Source organism: Malus sylvestris, chromosome 16, assembly GCF_916048215.2.
Source record: "Malus sylvestris chromosome 16, drMalSylv7.2, whole genome shotgun sequence".
Taxonomy (NCBI): domain Eukaryota; kingdom Viridiplantae; phylum Streptophyta; class Magnoliopsida; order Rosales; family Rosaceae; genus Malus; species Malus sylvestris.
Window position 1 is genome coordinate 35793305 of NC_062275.1, and position 18327 is coordinate 35811631.

At 37.8% G+C, this 18327-nt stretch overlaps 1 non-coding gene across 1 annotated transcript; it reads left to right on the forward strand.

The window, feature by feature from the left end:
- The first annotated feature begins 16549 nt into the window (after window positions 1-16549).
- Window positions 16550-16654, forward strand: LOC126609440 (small nucleolar RNA R71). Its single transcript, XR_007618159.1, has one exon. It is a non-coding gene; the product is annotated as a small nucleolar RNA R71 (small nucleolar RNA).
- The last annotated feature ends 1673 nt before the right edge of the window (window positions 16655-18327 follow it).

Consider the following 18327-nt stretch of genomic DNA (forward strand, 5'->3'; position numbering starts at 1 on the left):
GTTTTTTCCTTGGTAGCCTGTTTCCTACTTTGGGCGTGAACCCCCTTAACCTGATCCACCCATTCCAGCCCAAGTTTGGGCATGGACCGCATGGTTCCAATTTGCTCAGCCTACCCATGGGCTTTGGCCCATGTTTTTGGGCCCCGAGCTTAGTTGTTTAATTTTTTAGACAATTTGGGTTTTATAATTTTCAAGGTTCTAAAAAACACTAGGCGCTAGTCGAGCGGCGGGTTAGCGTCTAGCGCCTAGGTGGCTAGGCAGAGTCTAGGCGACCTAGGCGGATTTAGGTAAATTCCTTGTATATCTTGTAAATAAGTGCATATTGACCTCAAATGTAAAAGAGTATCCAACAAGTCCAAAATTTAAAAACACATTAAGCATATATGCCATATAACCATAGTAAGGAGTATTGTAGGATGACACATGTACAATAAGTTCACAATTTTAAACCATTTAGACTTAGATAGGATTTTTTATTTTATTTTTTAATTTCATTAAAAAAAAAACACCTAGGCCGCCCAGGCCGCCTAAAGGCCATCCGATTTTTCCAACCGATTTGCAAGAAAACGGCTCAGCTCACCACCGCCTAGTGCCTAGGCCCTTTTTTAGAACATTGATAATTTTTCACCCACACTTTAAATTTGACCCGAATTCCAAATAATTAATTCAATTATGATTATAGACCTGAAATTCTATTTGCATATTTTCTTGTTGCATATTTTTGTATATATATTTGTACTTGTCTGCAAGAGCATATGAACCTGAAGTTCATACTTATTTCAAAACCTGAAGTTTCTTTAAACATGTCTTGTTTGAAAACTTGAAGTTTCCTTAAAAACATCACCCATGAAAACCCAAAGTTTTCATGCGAATTTAAACCAATACATGTCTATTGAAAGCTGAATGTTCTACTCATATGTGAATGGATTGATTTTTTCTCCATTACACTAACCACATCTTGTCCATCTATTTTGTGATAGGAACATGTCAAATTGAACAAACTTGACTTCACCGCTTTAGAGGTTTCTAGAAGAAACTACCTCAAATGGGTCCAAGATGTGAAGCTCCACCTCACTGCAAAGAATTTACATCCCGCCATTGAAGATGAAACGGACAACTCAGTTGGCGAAGCTAAGAAAGCCATTGCCACGATCTTCATCTGAAGACGTATTCATGACGCACTGCAAACCGAGTGTCTTGCTGAGGAGGATCCACGAGCACTATGGGTCGCTTTGTCTGATCGTTTTGATCACCAAAATGACATCTTTGTTGCCTGAAGCAAGACATGACTGGCAGCATCTGCGCCTCCACGACTTTAAGTTTGTGAATGAATATAATTCTGAAGTTTGTCGTATCTGATCACTTCTCAAGTTTTGTAACGAAACTTTGACCAAAAAAGATCTCCTAGAGAAGACCTATTCGACATTCTCTGCTACTAATATTGTCTTGCAACAACAATATAGAGCTCAGAAGTTCACTAAGTTTTCAGATTTGATCTCTGTTTTACTTATCGTTGAAAAGCAGAATCAGCTATTAATGAAAAATCATCAAGCTCGACCTACTAGGACGACTGATGTGCCTGAAGTACATTGTAGTAAAAAATGCCAAAAATGCATGGTAGGGGTGTCCAGAAGCCACCTCGACAAGGTCAGCAAAGTCAAGGCCCATTTAAGGAAGGAAACAAAGCCCAGAAACACCCTAACCTCGTTCCTAAGGCCCCAAACTTCAAGAATAAGGGTAAAGCACCCGAAACCATGGATGCGGATATGTGTTATTGTTGTGGTTCAAAGGACCATTAGATCCCATATTTTCCGAGCTCATCAAAAGGTTGTAGCTGAGTATCATTATCGTCGTAAGAAGTTTGAATCAAACTTTATACAAGTGGACGAATCGGAGAATACAAAGATAGAGGTTTCTAACTTTCAAGAGGCTGTTACCCTTATGGAAGATTAGAATCTTAGACATAAACTATTTTTCTAGTTGAAATTTAGACATTGGGGCCAAATTCCACCTAGTGGCTGAACCCCCCTTGTGTTTTTGGTTAAATTTTGAACAATTTTCCTTTATGTTTGGATTATTTGTTGGAGATTTGTTTTTTGGATATTAAGCTTTTATTAATTACCATCCTTGAATACTTAAAATTATTTTGAATGGATATTTGTTTTTTGAACTTTTATGCATCTAACCGATTCAAATTAATTTTTATTCTAGGTATGACTAGTGAGACAGTTAGTTGTCTGGCAAATAATGTAAGCATGCACATCATTTTGCATGAACGCATCTATTTCCCTAACTTATACCTAAGAAGGCACCTCTGACAACCCTCTCAGGCCCATCCAACCTGATCGAATGATATGGTAAAGCATGTCCAATGGTACAATTTTGACCATTGATGAGGCACTTTATTCTCCGCGTTCCAGAAGAACATTGTTGAGTTTCAAGGACATTAGAGATAATAATTACCACGCTGAAACCTATGTAGAAAACATAGTTGAATTTATGTGCATAACTTCCTATGAATATGGCCAGAAACGTATTCTAAAAAAAATAGAGCGTATTCTGAGTGGTCTGTATACTACGACCATACACCCTATAGAAAGCCACTATGTGGCCAACCCTACCTCTGGGACCGCGCACGAAATTACACTTTGGCATGATCGTTTGGGACACCCTAGACGAACAGCGATGCACCATATCCTTAAATCATCACACAGACATCCACTAACCTGAAGTTTAGGTTCGATTCAAGGAATCGCATGTTAAACTTGTTCTATGGGAAAACTTATTATTAAGCCTTCTTATGACAAGATTCATTCGAATCCTCCTATTTTCTACAAAAGATTCAGGAGGACATTTGTGAACCAATTCACTCTCCTTGCGGACCATTTAGATATTTTATGGTTTTAGTTTACGCTTTCACACGTTGATCACACGTGTGCTTATTGTCTACAAGGAAAGCTGCATTCTCCAAACTGTTGGCTCAGGTTATCAAGCTCAGGGCTCACCACCTTGATTAACCGATCAAATATATTCAATTGGATAATGCTGGAGAATTCACATATAAAACTTTTGATGACTATTGCATGTCGGTTGGGATTGAAGTTGAACATCCAGTACCCCATATTCATATCCAGAACAGTCTGGCAGAGGCATTCATTAAGCCCTTACAAATGATTGCTCGATTGTTGGTCATACGTACCAAGCTCCCAATCGATGCTTAGGGCCATGCAATGTTGCACGCAACCATGTTGGTCCGCTTAAGGCCTGTTGCAACATAATCATATAGCGCCCTTCAGTTGGTTACCGGATATGAACCCGACTATCGCATTTGCGCGTTTTTGGTTGTGTGGTCTATGTGCCGATTTCGCCACCCTTACGTACAAAAATGGGGCCTAAGTGAAAGATGGGAATCTATATCGGATATGATTTTCCTTCTATAATTCGTTACTTAGAACCTTTGACAGACGATCAGTTTGCTGCTCATTTTGTGGATTGTCATTCCTATGAGACACTCTTTCCGTCACTAAAGGGAGATAAGAACGTCAACGTTCCTGAAGAACAACGCAAAATATCTTGGACGACTCCCACTTTGTCTCATTTAGATCCCCACACCGCTCAGTCTGAAACTGAATTGTATCGCATATTAGATTTCCAGAGCATAGCTCAAAGCATGCTAGATGTTTTCACCGATCTAATGCAAGTCACAAGATCACATATTCCAGCTGGGAATGTGCCTGCAAAGGTGGATGTACCAAATGTATGACGAATTTCCCTCTTAGAGGTCCGGGATGCCAACTTTAGTGATCCACGTACATCAGCGGCTAGCCAATCATCTGCCCATACACAAAAGTATGGCAGACCACTTGGTTCAAAGGATTCACACCCCTGGAAGATGAAACCCATGGCACAATCACCTAAAAAACCTACCGTGAATCCTACTACCGCTTACTCATTTTAACCAACTCATGAGGAAATTCTAGATTACGGAAGCGTCCTTGAAAAGACCAATCTACCTTCTGGGAATCATGAGATTTCGGTCTATTATGCTAGCTTAGATGATGTTTGGTGTAGAAATGAGATGATCGTCAATTATGCATTAACATATGCAGTAACTACTAAGATCATGTTGAGCGATGACATTGAACCCCGTTCCATTGACGAATGTCGACGTATAACCGATTGGTCAAACTAAAAACAAGCAATCCAAGTCAAACTCGATTCGCTTGTGAAACATAAGGTGTTTGGACTTGTAGCTCATACTCCTCCACATGTGAAGCCTATTGGCTACAAGTGGTTTTCGTTCATAAGCGTAATGAAAAGAACAAAACTGTGCGTTACAAAGCTCGTCTTGTTGCACAAGGTTTCTCACAACACCCAGGGATTGGCTATGACGAAACTTACTCACCCGTTATGGATGTGATTACTTTTCACTACCTTATCAGTTTGGTAGTTTCCGAAAAACTGAGTATGCAGCTGATTGACGTAGTTACTACATATCTCTATGGGGATCTTGATACGAAAATTTATATAAAGTTCCTAAGGACTTACATTAACTAGATCAAATATTTCCAAACCTCGGAACGCGCTTTCAATTCGACTGAGGCGTTCACTCTACGGTTTAAAGCAATCCGTAAAAATGTGGTATAACCGTCTAAGTGAGTATTTGACTAGTCAGGGATATATAAACAACGAACTATGCCCTTATGTGTTCATTAAGAAGTCACATTCTGATTTTTGCAATAGTTGTAGTATATGTTGATGACGTGAATCTCATCGGAACTCCTAAAGAGCTCGCGAGAACTACCGTGCACCTGAAGTCAGAATTTGAGATGAAAGATCTAGGAAAGACTCGATACTGTCTCGGTCTTTAGATAAAGCAATGTTCGGATGGAATCTTAGTACATCAATTGAACGACACCCAGAAGGTGTTGCGCCGTTTTAACGAGAATAAAACGAAACCTTCGAGTACTTCTATGGTCGTTCAATTGCTAGATGCAAAACGAGATCCCTTTCATTCGAAGGAGAATGATGAAGAGATTTTGGAGCCTAAAGTTCCTTATCTAAGTGCGATAGGTGTTTTATTGTACTTAGCTTAATGCACTAGACCCGACATCTTATTCGCTGTTAATTTTTTGACAAGATACAGTAATGCACTAACACGCAGACACTAAACTAGTGTTAAAGACATCTTTCGTTACCTTAAGGGTACTAGGGATTTGGGCTTGTTCTATCCCTACGGATCCTCGAGTGATGTTGTACCCCCTTATCTCGAGTCAATTCTCCCTTTGTTGGTTGTGCCAACACATGATACTTATCTGATTCGCATAAGGCACGCTCTCAAACGGGTTATGTCTTTACCATTTGAGGCACCACAATCTCTTGGAGGTCAACTAAACAGACCTTAGTTGCCACTTCGTCTAACCATGCTGAAATTCTCGCCTTACATGAAGCAACTTGAGAATGCTTTTGGTTGAGAGTAGTTGTGGTCATATTCAAAGCTCCTATGATCTTCACCTTGTTGTTGACGTCTCGATGATGATCTATGAAGACAACGCAACATGCATCGAACAACTCAAGAAGGGTTACATCAAAGGAGACAACACCAAGCACATTGCGCCGAAGTTCTTCTTCTCACATCAACAACAAGAACATCAGAAGATTGAAGTCATGCAAATCCATTCATAAGACAATCTGGCCGACCTCTTCACCAAATCACTACCGAAGGTGATGTTTCAGAAGCTTGTTCAAGGAATTGGTATACGTAAACTTTCTGAGTTCTAACACTGCTAGCTCTCTTTGGAGTTGTGTTAAACTCAGAGGGGATATCCTTAAGTATACTTGCTTGAACAATATAATGTTAGAAAGACAACATACTGTTAGAGAGAGAAAGAAATGAATTCAAGGTTGTATTGCACTAAGTAAGGGACATCATTCTCTAAGTGCAAGCAATCTCGAATTCTTAAGGGAGCCATCTTCCTACAATCTTAGTGGTTCCTTCAAGGCTTCCTTTGATCTTTCTTAGTCAATAGAAGCTCTCTTAAAACCCTAGGAAACCCAGATCACCCAACTCTAAACATCATGTAATCATGCAAACTTCTTTTCCGCTAAACCGACAAGCTTTAAGCTTCCACGCCACGCTTTGCTTAAACAAGTCATTATTTGTGTAATCGTGCTATTTCGAGCCATTAATCTAACCAAGAGACTTCCTAAGACACAATAATTCTTTTGAGGTATCCTTGGTATTCAAATGAACTAGGGGAGTTAAATGGTGTCCTCCAAAGCTCAAGTCTAGTTCAACCTAAAAACCTGCAACAAATGGTAACGGTCTAAAGGAAAAACATATTGGACCATTGATAGGGATTTTACTATTCATGTGAACGGGCTAAAAACTCCTATAATACTTGCAAGAATGACAAGGTTATTGTAGTATAAACGGATCTTGCAAGGTCGTTCTCCATAGGGATTATTAAATAATTCGAAACTAATCAAATTTCAATTAATTATTGTAAAGTAGAAATTGAGGTGATTGATTTTATAACCTACTTAAATTAAAAACGAAATTAATTAATTAAAACAAACAATATGCAATATTAGAACTGGGGGAAAAAGAAAACAGTTTTGGAAGAATCAAATTAAGAAAGCACTAGGGTTCAACCATCACCTAGCAATCCTATGAACTTTTACCAATTACTTATGATCTACACATGCCACCTTGAAGGTTAGATTTTCCTAATTCATATTCTACTTGGAACCTCCAACATAGAATGTATATCTAACATGCAACCCGTCTGGACGTTTGGATCAAATCTGAACATGAAAGACTCATTATCCTTTATGAAAATCCTTTGAAAAACCATGCAATCCTTAAGACGTGGTCTTCACCCTAAATGAAATTACAATTATTAATCACAAGAAGCCAACGTCAATTTCAGGGAAACTTCCGACCAAAATTGCATCAAATTACTTTTCTAAAGATCATAATGGTGATCAGGCATTAAAACAATTAGATAGTTTTTATCCCGGTGATTAACAATTCAAAGTATGCATGCAATCAATCATAAGCAATTAAATAAAAATCACATATTCATGCTAAGGCTCAAGGCTTCGCCCTAGCAATAGAAATTAGTTACGCATATTTATAATTGAAATCATAGAAAATATTATTAAGAAAAGGATTGAAAACACCTTCAAGTAGAAAATCTCCAAAACCGTAGCACTTCTATCTGTCTCCAAAATTGCATAAAATAAAGCGTACCTCAAAACTGTAGACGGCCAAGCAATATATCTGCTAAGCCCCCACACAAACCCTAGGAAACTAAAATTAATAAAAAACCAATAAAAATGGAAACATAACCCTAAATTAAATGGTAAAATTCGCCTAAAATCTGAACAGCCACGTTTTGGACCCATATGCTACTCCAAAACTGGCCCAATATAGCTAGATTTAATGTTTGGAATATTCTGAACACTTCTCCAGAAGGCCACGAACCTATTCGAGGTCATCTTGGGCTCCAAAAACGCAATTTAAGCCCAAACACGTCATTTTCCAGTACTGCGCACTGCTTCTTTATTCCATCGCCAGAAAATAACCGCTTGGTGAAAAAATCCCAAATTTTGATACGATCAAGCTAAGTGACTCACGAACATCCTCCAACTAGAATTACTCCAAAATTCGTCCGTTTGATCCTGTTTTGCTCCAGAGGAATTCGAAAGTCCTATATTAAAAATACAATTCAAAGTATCAAAATTCTTCCAAAATATACTAAGATTAGGGTAAAATATATAATATAAAATCTACTCATCAAAATACCCCCAAACTTAGCTTTTTGCTTGTCCTCAAGCAAAACAGAATAATAATAAAAAACAACAATGAAACAATAGACCTTCCATAAATTAGCCTCAAAGCAATCTAGAGACGGTCACCAAACTCAAGAGAATTAAACATTTTTCAAAATACAATTACCCAAACCTTACACAACATTCTCAAGCGTAATGAGTGACATAACCAATATCAATACAACTTACTCAACCCGGATAGGTATATGCAAACCAAAGCTTCCACTTCAAATCCTCTACCATGAATATCACTCACAAAGGAATCACACATTAAAGGGTAGAGTGTTTCACTCAAATCGTGATAAGCAATATAAAACCCCATAAGCTTGCTCTTCATCTCATCTCTCCACTAATGTAAATCTATGCAACACCAAAGATCAAAGGTCTTTACAAGGGTTGTAACATTAGGCTAGGGTATGGGCTATCAAAGAAAGGATAGGGAAAAACTAAAACTTAAGAAATACCAAGATATCTTCATAATGTAATTCGGTCGGCCCTCTTTTGAAACTTGCATCTTCTATTATTGGCGTCCAGGACTCATGTCATAAAGATGGAACAATTTCGAACTCTTGTTTTCTAATTTTTTTTAATTGAAGAATAAAAATAATACTAGACATGGTACCTCGGTACACGCCACTTCTTATTGTAGAACCCAACCTTTATCTTCCTTGATGTCCACTTGGTATCCCTTAAGTTATAGGGTATGGCTAAAATAGGTTAAATGTGTAGGGATGAATGTGGGTGATGAAAGAAAAGGCTAAGTGTTTGGCTTCAAAAGGGTAACTAGGGAAAATGAAACATAAAAAGGTGGTTAGAAAGGCTCAAACAATCCAAACATGACCTTTATCATCTCTCTAGTGTTGCATGAATTAGGATTTTGCCTCGAGAGATATTGAAGCAAGTTCTAGTGAATGATAATGCTATCATGAAACTCACAAGAAAGAATATGCAAGAAGCTCAAAATCTCACAAGGGTTCAATAAGTTTTCACTTTAAATCCACATATAGTTCTCTAAGAGATAATCATATTGACATTGGTTATTGGTTTAAAATAAACTTGAGAATGATCATGTAAGAATCAAATTAACCACATATAAAACAATTGAATTTTCACAAAAGACGAACCAATTCAAATAAGTTTGTTGACCTAGAAGAAAGCGAATTGTTATCATTGACTTATGGAAGGTCTAACTAAACGACTCAAGAAAAAGTAAAGACCATGAAAAACTAAGATTTACTTTCCCACCCCCAAACGTATTTCACACTTTGTCCTCAAGGTGTGGAAACAAAAAGAAAACTAAAAAAAAAAAAACAATATAATATAAAAACAAAACCCTGATACTAAAAAACGACAAAACTATAATAAGAAAATAAAATAACAGAAAATAGGAAACACCTGGGCTTGTAATGGAAATCAGCATGGCAGCCAAACTGTGGGCCTTGAAAAACTACACACGGGCCGATTGATTGCCCTTTAGATTGAGCCCAACTTGCAAACCAAAAGTCCAATAGGAACATTGGATTCCTGGGATATTGTTCAATGGCATGCAGCTGGCATGATTGATGGCAGCCAATAAAAAAAACATTGGATCCCCTTACTGACCTCAAGCACCGAGCCGAACGGCTCATCTCTTTCTTTTCATTAACCCCAGAGCCAAACGGCTCTTTATTTCCCCATTTCAAAATAGCTTCCTTGGACAGACAAGAAAGGCTACAGATTTGTACACGTGTCATGCATCCGTTTCACCACTCCTTAGGATTCCAAATAAAAGGTTAAGATAAACCCATTTGCCGATCTCTCTCTAGAAAATCTAAAAATACTTTTAATCTCTCAATTTCACAGCAAGTCCTTCTTCCTCCCATTTTTCTCGCATTTCTCTCGGACCCCATTTCTCTGCTCTCTCTCCTTCATGGCTTCTTAGAAATGCAAGATCAGTCTTTCTTAGTAAACAAACCGAAGAGACTCTCTATGATCTCTTCCCATTTTCAAAACTCCCAAGTTCAACCATCCATTCAAACCTCCAGTTCACAGCTGCTCCCTCATCCTCGCTAAGCGCGACATCCATGCTGCAACCAATAGCTCAGCTATCTACACACCGCCGGGAGTACCTAGCTGTGATGGGAAATCTGAAAACTGAAATGCTTAAGGTAAATCATTTTTAATTCGTTTGATTTCCTGTTCAGATTTATTTGTGGGAGGAAATTGTAATAAGATCTAACACATGCATGTGGTGTTATCTGTGTGAGGACCCTCAATAATGTCAAATCCGAGACAAACAACACAAGGAAAATGCCCTGAGTTGCCATCTCTTCTCAACCAAACCATGTGTCTTCCAAGCCTCACGCCATCACGGATTCGAGATCTAAACATGTAGATCGAGACCATTTCGCACATGCAACGGTAATCATCTCCCACTTAGTTCAAGATACATGTCTCTCAGCTTGCGAAAAATCTCTGCAAGTTATATTTTCGTGATGAGTCTCTGTAGAAGCTTACACGGATGTTTTTCTGTATTAGGTGCCCAAGATACACAAAAAGACTGAAGAAACAGACTCAAAAAGCTCCCAAAATCACGGATTTACAAATTTTTAGGTAGAAACCGCAACCCTTTTGATTAATTGACTATGATCTGATACTTGAATAATAACCACTACTGTGACTGAAAAATGACACTCAAATCCAGCGTACAACTGAGAGACAACAACCTTGAGCTTCCGGTCTAGTGGTCCCTGAAGGCAGCAGAAACGACAAATGTCTCGGCCTCTGTAAATAAAGAAGGTAAAGATCTCGTTCTTCTGCTTCTGCTCGACTCAACATTTACATATTCAACTACATTTTTATTTATGATGCCATGTTTACCATGTATGTACTCCCAAAATGACACCATACGAACTGAAAACATACAATCACTCCGTGTATGTACTCCCAAAATGACACCATACGAACTGAAAACATACAATCACTTGAATAACTTGGATCTCTAAACTGATAACAATTGCGGACTAAAACACATGGGCTCCCAGAAAAGAATGAAGTACGCCCTAGATCTGACCTGAGAACATACATGTAGACCATATGAACAAGAACCGTTTAGAGGACATATTGAAGAACCCATCCCAGACTTGAATAATGACATACTATTCAAGTCCAATGCATGAGTAATAAAATTGAGGAAAAATAGTATGGGTACTAACTCATGAATCTGGTTAGTTCTGTATAGATGCTCGTTCTATGTCCTGCATGTATTCATATTGGTGCTCTTTGTGTAGGGGTATACGAATCCATAATAGAGCCGATGGAAAAAAAGAGTAAACACACAAGCTCAATGGACAAAAACAGCAAAGGCCTCAGGACCCAGATCTAAACATTTGGGAGGTAAAATTCGAATCCCTGCAAGTTTAATTGTTGTAGATCTGGTAATAATAGCTGTACTCAGTTCTGTGGTGTATGGATCTGTGATTTAACTGTGCTTCCTCCCTACATCGCAAAACTGAGCTGCAGAAAATTAACTGCTCAAAATTATGTTTCTGTGCTAGATCTGCAACAATCACCCCCAAACTTGCATCTGTGAATGACGTTATGTTGACTGCTTTAAATTTCCAGCATAAGTGTATATGTGGTTGATGTTAAGGTAGACTTGTTGCTGGGTGCAGGATTCCAGCATAGGACGCGCTTTATTTTCCACATTCGTAACCTGCAATTAACCAATACGCGTTAAAAAAATTAAATTAAATTAAATTAAATCAACCTGCAATTTTCCATTTTTGAATATTTCGTTTTTTTTTTTCATGTTTTATTATTATTTTATTATATATATATATATTTTTTTTTTCTTGTGTTTTTTTTAGTGAAAATCAAACGGAATTTAAAATTAGGAAAGAGTTTAGAAAAATTGGGTTGTCTCCCAATAAGCGCTTTATTTTAAGTCTGTAGCTAGACGTCGCGGAAGTCCGGTGCCTAGATCACTGGTTCCTTCAGAGTCAAAGACTCGTATACAATATCAAAGGGTGACTCCATGTATGGTTTCAGCATGTGACCATTCACCTTGAATGCGTTACCTTGGGCCTCATTAGTTATTTCAACTGCCCCATGAGAAAAGACTTTAGTAACCAGATATGGCCCAGTCCAGCGAGATTTCAATTTCCCTGGAAATAACTTTAGCCGTGAATTGAATAGCAACACCTTTTGCCCTGGCTGAAATTCTTTCCGTAAAATTTGACTATCATGAAACGCCTTAGTTCTTTCCTTGTAGATGCGAGAACTTTCATAAGCACCATGACGAATTTCCTTCAGCTCATTGAGCTGCAATTTACGTTGTTCCCCAGTTGAGTCATATGAAAATTTTAACTCTTTAATTGCCCAGTAAGCCTTATGCTCAAGCTCCATAGGTAGATGACATGCTTTTCCATAAACGAGTCGAAATGGTGACATCCCAATAGGAGTTTTATAAGCTGTTCTGTAGGCCCACAATGCATCATTTAATTTTAAACTTCAATCTTTATGTGTTGAACCAACTGTTTTCTCCAAAATGTGTTTTAATTCTCTGTTTGAAACTTCAACTTGACCAGATGTCTGTGGATGATAAGGTGTAGCCACACGATGATTAATCCCATATTTTGCAAACAAATTAGCAAATGGTTTATTAATAAAATGCTTCCCCCCATCACTAAGAATAACGCGTGGAATTCCAAAACGCAGAAATATAACCCCTTGGAGGAACTTCAGGACCACTGATCCCTGTTTAGTTGGTGCTACAATGGCCTCGACCCACTTAGAAACATATTCCACAGCAACTAAAATATAGTGGTTCCCATGGGAAGATGGAAATTGTCCCATGAAATCAATACCCCAAACATCAAATAATTCAACAATTAAAATACTTTGCTGGGGCATCTCATTCCTTTTGGACTGGTTGCCGACTCTTTGACATCTATCACAAGCCTTGCACCAATTATGTGCATCTTTAAAAAGTGTAGGCCAAAATAACCCACTCTACAAAATTTTGTCTGCTATTCTTTTTTCTGCCCAAAATGTCCCCCACAAGCAAAATGATGAGCAAACTTTAAAACACTTTCCTGTTTGGCTTCAGGAATACGCCTGCGAATAATCTGGTCTGGGCAATACTTAAATAGGTATGGCTCATCCTATAAATAATGCTTGACATCAGATAAAAACTTCTTTTTCTGCTGAAACGTTAAATCTGGATGCACTACACCTTTAACCAAGTAATTAACAATATCAGCAAACCACGGTGTACGGAATTGGACTGCAAATAGCTGTTCATCTGGAAAACTCTCACTTAATGGTAGGGAATCCTCTTCTGAAACTGTCGGAATAATTAATCTAGACAAGTGGTCAGCCACCACATTTTCACTACCCTTTTTATCTTTGATTTCTAAATCAAACTCTTGCAATAAAAGAATCCAACGAATCAATCGTGGCTTAGCATCTTTTTTAGATAACAAATACTTCAAAGCTGCATGATCTGTATAAACAATCACTTTAGCCCCAACTAAATACGAACAAAATTTTTCTAATGCAAAAACAACTTCTAACAATTCTTTCTCTGTGGTTGCATAGTTTAGTTGTGCATCATTGAGGGTTCGACTAGCATAATAAATAACTTAGGGAAGCCTATCTTTCCACTGTCCAAGAACTGCTCCCACTGCATAATCTGATGCGTCACACATCAATTTAAAATGTAAGCCCCAGTTAAGGGATGCAATAATGGGTACTGTAGTGAGGAGTGTCTTTAATTTCCTGAAGGCCTTCAAACAAGCCTCATCAAAAACAAAAGGTGCATCCTTAGCCAATAAATTACACAATGGTCGGCTGATCTTGGAGAAATCTTTGATGAACCGTCTATAAAACCTGGCATGACCAAGAAAAGATCGAACACTCTTAATAGTTGTCGGGGATGGCAATTTTTCAATTGCATTAATTTTAGCCTTATCAACCTCAATACCCCTGTTAGAAATCAAGTGGCCTAGGACAATTCCCTGCTTAACCATGAAATAACATTTTTCCCAATTTAAAACCAGGTTGGTCTTAATGCACCTTTCAAGAACTACAGATAAATTCTGCAAACATTGGTCAAAAGAATCCCCAAAAACAGAAAAGTCATCCATAAATACCTCAACTACATGTTCAACTAACCCGGTAAATATGCTCATCATGCAACGCTGAAACGTGGCAGGTGCATTGCACAAACCAAAAGGTATTCTTCTATATGCGAAAGTCCCAAAAGGACAAGTAAAGGTTGTCTTTTCTTGATCCTCAGTGGCAACTGGATCTAGTTATACCCTGAATAACCATCCAAGAAACAATAGAAAGCACGACCAACCAACCTTTCCAACATTTGATCAATGAATGGCAATGGAAAATGATCCTTTCTAGTACCTTCATTGATCTTTCTATAATCAACACACATACGCCACCCAGTAGTCAAGCGAGTGGGCACAAGTTCATTACTATCATTCTTCACAACTGTAATACCAGATCGCTTCGGCAGCACTTAAGTTGGACTAATCCACTTACTATCTGAAATGGGGTAGATCATCCCAGCATCTAAAAGCTTCATAACTTCATTACGAACAACTTCTTTCATAATTGGATTCAAACGACGTTGAGCGTCAATGGCAGGCTTTACTCCATCTTCCATCAAAATTTTGTGCATACAAATTGTAGGGCTGATCCCTTTAATGTCAGCTATAGTCCAACCAATTGCATCTTGATAACTCCTTAAAATGCGCAACAATTTATCTTCTTCTGTTGATGATAAATCAGCGGCTATAATAACTGACAGCGAAGAATCTGCACCCAAGTAAGCATACTTTAAGTGTTCTGGGAGCGCTTTTAACTCCAAATTAGGTGGCTGTACCTTGGAAGTCTGTAACAGTTTTTTGGGTTCCCCCAAACTCTCAAAAACGTGCCTCCAACATGGGGGTTGAAAAGGAACACTTTCCAAAGATGAAACATACTTAAAAACCTCTTCATCTTCTGTATTTTTATTCTCAAACCCATGCAACACATTTAACAATGGATCAGATGTCAAATGTGGCATAATTTCAGCATGTAATAAGCTATTAAGCACTTCAACACGCATACAATCTTGCACATCACCTGGCCTTTTAGCAGCTTCAAACAAACTGAACACAACAGATTGATCTTGCACTCTAAGTGTAAGTGTTCCAGCCTCTACATCAATTAACGTTCTAGCAGTTGCCATGAAGGGATGTCCCAAAATAATTGGTGTTTGCATATCTTCATCCATATTCAAAATCACAAAATCTGCAGGAAGATAGAGATTATTCATTTTAATAATTAGGTCTTCAATAATTCCCCTAGGATAAGCAACTGAACGGTCCGCTAGTTGTAGAATAACTGATGTAGGCTTGATTTCTCCTTATCCTAGTCTATGAAAAACAGAAAAATGCATTAAATTAATACTAGCGTCCAAATCAATTAAAGCACGTTTAAAATTAGAATCTCCAATTGTGCATGAAATTGTAAAACTCCCTGGATCTTGTTTCTTTGGGGGCAACTTGTGTAGTAGAACAGCGCTGCATTGTTCTGTAAGAATCATTTTTTCAAAATCAACAAGCTTCTTTTTCTTTGTGCAAACATCCTTAAAAAACTTGGCAAAAGACGGAATGTTCTTGATGGCATCAATTGACGGAAGATTAATCTGAACCTTAGACAACGTCTTCATAAAATCTGTCAGATGTTGGTCTTTAACTTTAGGCTTCAACCTTTCGGGATAAGGCATAGGTGGCTCATACTCACGATCCGCAACATTATCTGCACCATTTTCGGAACTGTTCAAGGGCTGTTCAGAATCTTTCTGATTGGCAGATTTTTCAACATTTCCCGAATCTGTTTTTGGCTGTGAAGCCATCTGCGAATTTTGAACACTATTTTCAACTATATTATCAAGACTTTTGCCAGAACGCAAAACTCTAACTGCCTTGCAATCTGCACCTCCCCTTGGATTTGGTTCGGTTTGGCTAGGAAATGTACCCGGTGCCCTTTTTGAAACCTACAAAACAATCTGCCCCATCTGTTTTTCCATGTTTTTCATTGCTGCCTGTAGGTTTTGGATTTCTTGTGTGGTAGTATTTGCCAATTTTTCAATTGCAACCTCCCAAGCAGCCTTAGGTGCAGCAGGTTGCTATACCTGCTGTTGAAATTGAGGCCTAGAGTGCTAATCTTTGTCCCACTTTAGATTAAGATGATCTCTCCAACCTGGGTTGTAGAAATTTGAATACGGGTCATATCGGGGACGCTGAAAATTGTTAAATGCATTAACCTGCTCTGCTGTAAAATCTGGACACACATCCTTATGTGGGCAACTCATAAAATCATAAGTTATCATGTTGCAAATGCTACAGGCAGCTTGTAAAGGCTGCTGTACAGTAACCTGTGAACTTGGTAGTCTCTGTAATAACAAGTCAAATTTTGCATCAAACCGTTTCTCCATTTTTTCAATTTGTGCTGTAACATATGGTGAACCATTAGACATCTAAAAAACTGACCTAGATTGTGGCTGCTCAACTGCCCACTGTTGTGTATCTGCTGCCATTTTTTCAAATAATAAACAAGTCTCTTGTGCATTTTTATCTTTGTACGAACCTTCGCATGAAGCGTTGACAAGAGTTTTTGTAGTCATATTCAACCCTCTGAAAAATATATGCATTTGATCAGTAGTGTTAATACCCGAATGTGGACATTTTCTAATCAACTCTTTGAACCGCTCCCACGCCTCATGAAACTCTTCATTTGGTTTTTGGGCAAAAGATAGAATCTGAGTTCTCATGTCAAGAGTTTTTTAAGCTGGATAATACTTGTTTAAGATTTTTTCACTAAGTTGGGCCCAAGTACTAATGCTACCAGATGGAAGTGTGAGGAGCCATCTCCTTACCTGATCTTTTAGAGTGTATGGAAACAAACGCAGCTTAATAGATTCGGCTGAAAATCCCCTTACCAAAATATTTTTGCATCCCATTAAAAATTCTGCAATATGCAGGTTTGGATCGTCAGATGATAACCCATGAAATGTAGGTAGAATATTCAACATGTGCTGCTTTATTTCAAATGTAGACCCCTCTTCCACTGCCGAATAAGTAATGCAACTTGGTATATTTGTGGTATGGGCTGTTAATGATTCACCCAAAGGCTGACTTGCCTCTGGAATAACGAATGCCAGTTTTTCTTTACTGTGCAGATCCCTAGAAATTGAGGACTGCTGAAACGTCACCTGCAAAGAAGGAACCCACTGCAAATTTTTCTCCTTGCGTCTTCTTAAAGTCTGCTCGAGTTCTGGATCAAAAGGAATCAATTTCTGCACTGTTGAACGAGTGCTGACCATGCACAGATTGTTGAAATCTGCACTGCTGTACTATTGTAATCTGTAAAAATAAAATAAAAACGAAAATTAAATTTTTTTATATGTATAAACAACAATAACTAATTGAAAATCTTATTAGTAGGGATTATTTTAAATAATCCCTGGCAACGGCGCCATTTTCTTGATAGGGATTTTACTATTCATGTGAACGGGCTAAAAACTCCTATAATACTTGCAAGAATCACAAGGTTATTGTAGTATAAATGGATCTCGCAAGGTCGTTCTCCACAGGGATTATTAAATAATTCGAAACTAATCAAATTTCAATTAATTATTGTAAAGTAGAAATTGAGGTGATTGATTTTATAACTTACTTAAATTAAAAACGAAATTAATTAATTAAAACAAACAATCTGCAATATTAGAACTGGGGGAAAAAAACAGTTTTGGAAGAATCAAATTAAGAAAGCATTAGGGTTCCACCATCACCTAGCAATCCTATGAACTTTTACCAATTACTTATGATCTACACATGCCACTTTGAAGGTTAGATTTTCCTAATTCATATTCTACTTGGAACCTCCAACATAGAATGTATATCTAACATGCAACCCGTCCAGACGTTCGGATCAAATCTGAACATGAAAGACTCATTATCCTTTATGAAAATCCTTTAAAAAACCATGCAATCCTTAAGACATGGTATTCACCTTAAATGAAATTACAATTATTAATCACAAGAAGCCAGCGTCAATTTCAGGGAACCTTCTGACCAAAATTGCATCAAATTACATTTCTAAAGATCCTAATGATGATCAGGCATTAAAACAATTAAATAGTTTTTATCCCGGTGATTAACAATTCAAAGTATGCATGCAATCAATCATAAGCAATTAAATAAGAATCACATTTTCATGCTAAGGCTCAAGGCTTCGCCCTAGCAATAGAAATTAGTTACGCATATTCATAATTGAAATCATAGAAAATATTATTAAGAAAAGGATTGAAAACACATTCAAGTAGAAAATCTCCAAAACCGTAGCACTTCTATCTGTCTCCAAAATTGTATAAAATAAAGCGTACCTCAAAACTGTAGACGGCCAAGCAATATATCTGCTAAGCCCCCACACAAACCCTAGGAAACT